This window comes from Apium graveolens, chromosome 3 (genome assembly GCF_009905375.1).
Source record: "Apium graveolens cultivar Ventura chromosome 3, ASM990537v1, whole genome shotgun sequence".
In the NCBI taxonomy this organism is placed as follows: Eukaryota; Viridiplantae; Streptophyta; class Magnoliopsida; order Apiales; family Apiaceae; genus Apium; species Apium graveolens.
In genome coordinates, this window is record NC_133649.1 from 122048109 (window position 1) to 122054752 (window position 6644).

At 36.6% G+C, this 6644-nt stretch overlaps 1 non-coding gene across 1 annotated transcript; it reads right to left on the reverse strand.

Annotated features, from left to right (window-relative positions):
• Positions 1-6291: 6291 nt before the first annotated feature.
• Positions 6292-6398, reverse strand: LOC141715874 (small nucleolar RNA R71). Its single transcript, XR_012572619.1, has one exon. It is a non-coding gene; the product is annotated as a small nucleolar RNA R71 (small nucleolar RNA).
• Positions 6399-6644: the final 246 nt, after the last annotated feature.

A 6644-nucleotide genomic window follows, 5' to 3' on the forward strand; every position in this document is an offset into this window, starting at 1 on the left:
GGCCAGATGGAGACCTATAAGGCCAGGCTCGTGGCAAAAGGATTCAAACAAAGGCAAGGGATTGACTTTGATGAAACTTTTTCGCCTGTAGCCCTGTTAAAATCAATTCGGATTTTGCTTGCGATTGCTGCTTACTAAGACTATGAGATCTGGAAAATGGACATGAAAACGGCCTTCCTCAATGGGGAACTTGAGGAGGAAGTGTATATGACACAGCCAGAGGGTTTTCTTTCCAAGGGAAATGAACACCTAGTGTGTAAGCTGCTGCGAACCATATATAGTTTAAGGTAAGCTTCTCGTAGATGGAACATCCGTTTTGATGAGACAATCAAAGAGTTTGGTTTTATCAAAAACATAGATGAACCATGTGTCTACAAGAAGGTTAGTGGGAGCGCGGTAACATTTCTTGTATTGTATGTGGATGACATACTTCTTATAGGAAATGATATAGCGATGCTACAATCAGTCAAAGTATGGCTATCAAAGAACTTCACCATGAAGGACTTGGGAGAAGCATCCTACATTCTCGGTATGAAGATCTATAGAGATAGATCTAGAAGAATGATAGGTCTTACCCAGGGTACATACATCCAGAAAGTGCTTAAAAGGTTTAGCATGGAAAACTCCAAAAGAGGTCTCATACCGATGAGCCATGGAGTGTCCCTTTCCGAAAAAATGTCTCCTAAGACACCTGAGGAAAGAGAGCTTATGAGTAAGATTCCTTATACTTCAGCAATAGGATCTATCATGTACGCGATGTTGTATACAAGGCCTGATGTTGCTTATTCAATTAGTGTGACGAGCAGATATCAGTCCAATCCAGTTGAAGACCACTGGAAAGCAGTGAAAAACATCCTTAAGTACTTGCGAAGGACTCAGGACATTTTTCTTGTTTTTGGTGGTGAATCTGAGTTGAAAATAGAGGGTTAAACTGACTCTAGTTTTCAATCAGAAAGTAATAGCAAATCCATGTCAGGGTACGTGTTTACTTTGAATGGTGGTGCGATTAGTTGGAAGAGTTCCAAACAGTCTACAACGGCTGACTCCACAGCGGAAGCAGAATATATAGCTGCAAGTGAGGCTTCAAAAGAAGCCGTTTGGATGAGGAAATTTGTTTCTGAGGTGGGAGTTGTTCCTAGCGTTGAAGAGCGTATTGTGTTGTATTGTGATAACAACGCAGTAATAGCACAAGCCAAGGAACCTAGGTCTCATAGAAATTCCAAACATGTCCTGCGGCGCTTTCATCTGATTAGGGAGATTGTTGAAAGAAGAGATGTCAACGTTGAGAGAGTTGACACACATAACAACGTAGCAGACCCACTCACAAAGCCACTTTCTCAGAGTCACTTTGATTTTCATAAAGATAAGATGGATATTAGATACCAGAGTGATTGACTTTAGTACAAGTGGGAGATTGAAAGAGATATGTCCTAAGTCCAATCATGTATGAGGATTTAGGAATAACTTTTATGTAATCTGTTTTGATTTCATTGATATTAATAAAAGTCTTGTTTTATTTTTATTGCGAGCTCTATCTATTTAAATGTTTAAATAAGATATACCACAGTTTAGAGTAAAGCTTTTTATGGATTATGATGAGATCATAATAATGAGACCTAAAAGATGATAACTCTAAACTTAAATAGTTCCTGGTGGTAGGATTACTAACTGGTAATTAATAATCCGAAAAGATCGGTACATACTATGCTTGCTTCATTATGAAGGATGTATGTTCCCATAGACATTTGTGTGGTGACACTATAGCTAGTATGTAGGTTCTTATTATAGAATAAGTTCACTGAACATGACTCACACAGATGCACAAATGATGGAGTTCACTCACGTGTCAGCAGTTGTTCATATAGTGATAGTTGTACAAGTATCCTTAGACTTGAGGTCATCATAGTCATCTTGTGTACACTGAACTATGCTTTGGTTTAGTTCTTAGTCTCAAGGGACAATTATAAGGGCTCTACTGGGTATAGGAATTTGTACACGAAGATAGTGTATGATCAATAAAGGATCTACCCCTTCCAGTGAAGGAAGAGAATGTTCAATGTTGATCCACTTATGCTAGTTCAGGAATCTCTGGCCAGAGTTAATGAAATTAGAAAGGAGTTTCTAATTTACATTAAATAGAACTAAGCATAGTGAATGGGAAAGCAAGTGATTAAGTAAGATAGGCTTGACACAAGTTCCATGCCTTGTATTTAATCGTGATATTGAAGGGTAGAAGGAATTGATTATACGGTAACTACTCACTGAATAGTTTCTTGGTATTCTAAGCAGTGAATTCGTATTATCCGGATAGTCGTGATATGCTGAGAAGTATCCCTCACGATGTAGAATAAATATGATTAATTAATTAATCATATTTAATGAATTAGAGAATTTATATAAATAATGATAAAATAGTTTATTATTATTTATTTCTACTACCGGCTTAATATTGAACCTACAGGGTCACACCATAAAAGAGAATGATTTAATGGTGGAGGAATTAATTAATAATGACTGATAATTATTTATTTAAGAAATAAATAATTAATTGGCAAATTTAATAATTGATTATAAATTAATTAAGAAAAGGTTCTTAATATTATTAATTAAGAATTTAATTTTTAGAAATTAAATCAAGTGAGAGAATTATTTCTAAAGAGTTTAGAAAAAGGATTAATAATTAAAAGGTGTTTTAATTATTAGTGAGAATAATAAAGGGTTAATAATAATAATATTTTATGGGAAAATTTTCAGCTGAAAATTTTGCCTATAAATATACTATTATAGACCATATTTTTGCCTCAACAAAAAAAGATTTACAAAACCCTAATTCTCTCAATCTCCTTCTCCTTCATTACATCGTTTTCTTGGTGGATACCGGTGGAGTGCTTCACACTTGAGGAGCAGCTGCTAAGAATCTCCGTTCATTATTTTTGGATCGCCATTAAAGACCTCCATCTTTCAATTAACGTAAAGCTTCTTAAGGTAAACATACTGAACTACGAATTAAATATTATTTTTCGCATGGATCCTGCGGAGGGTTTCGGTTTTTTTAAGATTTAAATTTACATTTTCGCTGTGTTTATGTGCTAAAAACCCTTCATGTCTTGCTACAAATTTATGGGTTCTTTGTTGATAAAGAACTCAAAATCTATCTTGAGAGAGTTACAAGAAATTCTAGATCTATTTGTTACTTCTACTAACAAAGGACGGGACCAGTGTTTACTTTGTAGATCAGTAACACAGGTTTTACATAGCATGCAATAGCATGTACTAAACCCTACTTTAAGTTATCTACAACTTTCCATTTCCGACTTAGTATATCTTTGCAAATCGTACATGTCTGTGACTTTCCTTTGTCAGTTAATCTTGGCCTTTTATCTTGTACTCTTTAAATTGTTTTTTGTAGATTTTTCAAATCAGAAATTGATTTGTTTGTTGATTGATAATCTTAGGTTTTTAACTGGTCTACATTCTGTACTTGAGGTCTATATCGAGATCTCCAGTTTTTTATATAGAGGACTCGACATCTCGATAAGTACATTGGCTTATCGAGATCTATTATTTATCTGTAGTTGTTTTGACTTATCGAAGTCTCTGAATTCTCTATAAGAGAATTTGGCTTGTCGAGATCTCTGAATTTCTGCATGTAGGAAAAAGTTATCGATATCTATGAAATCTCTATGGCATATTCACTTATCGATATCTATGAGATCTCTAATGAGAGTTTGACTTGTCGATATCTCCAATTTGACTTGTCGATATCTCTGTATTCTCTATTGCAGAAATGACTTGTCGATATCTCCAATCTTCATATCTTCATTTGGCTTGTCGATATCTCTGAGACTTCTCTATAAGCTATTTTTGACTTGTCGATAAGTCATTATGGAGTTCTCGAATGACTTCTCTAGATGACGTGATCTGTGACTTGTAGATTTCCTGACTTAAAATATAAAATATTTTTCTCAAAAGAGATTTATTCAACTCCAAACTTTTTCACACTATCTCTGAGGCATGATCTTCATGATCTTCTTTCAGATTGTATTCTTAGGGTTGACACTGTTTATAGAAAAATACTCCAGTCTAATCTATTCACACTTTTACAAACTTAAGTGATACAATACAAAATGCAAACATAATTATCATACAACTTACTTAGTGCTGTTGATAAGTGGCATTTTATACCACTTAGAACGTCTTAAAATGGCTTAAATTGGTGTCTTGAAATCAAGTATTTTGGGTATTTGATGCGTTTTTCTAGTGTTTATGCATTTCAGGGTATTAGTTGCATTTCGGAGGAGGAATCATCAAGAATAAGCCTTGGCATGTGTTCACCATTGCGAGAGGAAAAGAACGGGCAGATTATGGCGAAGAAACGGAGCAAACCTGGAAATTTTCCAGTAGGGTCCTGCGCGCCCGCGCAGCAATGCTGAGCGGCCGCGCAGCAGCCTTGCGCGCCCACGCAGAAATGCTGAGCGGCCGCGCAGGGTCGGGGAAAATAATATATTGTTTTAGACTTCTACTTCTGTTTGGCTTCCAACTTCTATGTAATCTGAGTTTTATGGGACTATTATATAAGTAGATTTGAGATGTTTTTCACAGAGTATTCAGAGGGAATTATGTTTTAGATTGTGTTTTGCAAGAAGCGAAGGAGATAAGGAAGAAGACCGATTTAGCACACAGCAACGAAGAGGAAGCATATATTCTTGTGATTCTTGTTTCGTTGTAACGTTGGATGCTAGTTTTCTTGCTTTGACTTATTTACTCTTGTGACGTACTATGTTTTAATATAATTAGTTTAGTTGTTATTTTCTTGTGTTCGTTTATCATGATTTCATATGAACCCATGATGGCGATAAGTTCTATTATGGGCTAATCGTGATCATGGGGTTACAACGGATTTATTATGGAATTCTTTAGTTAATTGTTTAATACTTTAGTGTGTGATGATTGCATGATATCTAGTATTGGTTGTGCGTATTCGTCTTATGTGCATCGCGAACATATAAGATAGGGTGTTAATCTCTTGTGAAGCGACGGTGGATCTTGAGATTTAGAACTTGCCATGCTAGCATAGGTTCATGTACGTTGTGCATGATTAGTGGGTAACTCTAACAGTTTTATTTGCCCTATGTAATCAAAAGGAATAACTTGTGCTTAAATCGTTGTGTTGTCAATTTCTGTAGACATATAGGAACTCAACATAACTGATGACTATTCAATTTCTATCTTAATTGTGGATGTTTGGTAGAATGGTATTAGTACAATGAAAGTTGGCTTTTATCAGTTTTGTGTTATTCGATTAATATCATCACTGTCACATGCTAAAGGTAATAACTATGGCTATAGAAGGAAGTAATAATGAAGTTGTGATCTCATGAGTGTTTTATTATTGATAAATTGAAGTGTTAGTTAAGTGGTTAATTAAGTAGTTAATTATAGTTAATATTTAATCAATAATTTTAAGTGTTATCTTAACATTGAGAAGTAATCATACATTGGTGAGTGAGTTAAATTGGACAATAACTTAGTCTGAGTCTCTGAGGGAACGAACTAGAAAGTATTCTATATTACTTGCGAACGCGTATACTTGCGTGAATATTAGTGCGTGATTTCGCCCTAACAAGTTTTTGGCGCCGCTGCCGGGGACTCGGCGTATTTGTTTAGTTTATGTACTTACCATCATTGGTCATTAGGACTCAGTGATTAGGACGTAGTAGTTAATTACTCTTTTCGGTTGTGTTTCAGGTACTTTAGCAAACGTTTATGCAAACTCGTTCTCGTGCTCGCAAGAGGACCTTAGATACAGCTGAGGAGAAAGACGAAGTTCTTGATACACCGGAGAAGTTAGATTTTGAGGATTCGGATTCAGGAACTGAGCAGAAAGAACCAGTAAACATGGGAGATCATATTGTTCAAGCTGATCCAGCTCTTATGGATTTTTCTCGGCCTAAAATTGATGACATTCAGTCAAGCATCCTTCATCCGGCTATTCAAGCTAACACCTTTGAAATCAAGCCGGGCACTATTCAGATGGTGCAGAATTCTGTTTCTTTTGGAGGAGCGGCAACTGAAGACCCCAACATGCACATAAGGAATTTTGTCGAGATCTGCAGCACTTTTAAGTATAATGGCGTGACTGATGAGGCTATCAAGTTGAGGCTTTTCCCATTCTCACTGAGGGATAAGGCTAAAGACTGGTTACATTCTGAACCAGCTGGGTCAATCACTACGTGGCAAGATCTTGCACAAAAGTTTCTGGTGAAGTTTTATCCAATGGCAAAGACTGCTGCAATGAGGAGTGCTCTTACTCAGTTTGCGCAGCAACCTACAGAATCTATGTGCGAGGCTTGGGAACGCTACAAGGAAATGTTGAGAAAATGTCCACATCATGGAATGCCGGATTGGATGGTAATCACTGGTTTTTATAATGGTTTGGGGGCTCAATCTCGGCCCATGCTCGATGCAGCAGCTGGAGGCGCCTTATGGGCTAAAAGCTATACTGAGGCGTACAATCTTATTGAGACAATGGCTGCAAATGAGCATCAAAACCCAACTCAGAGGATGACATCAGGCAAGGTAGCAGGTGTTCTGGAAGTTGATGCAGCCACCGCTATTGCAGCCCAGCTCCAAGCGCTATCAAT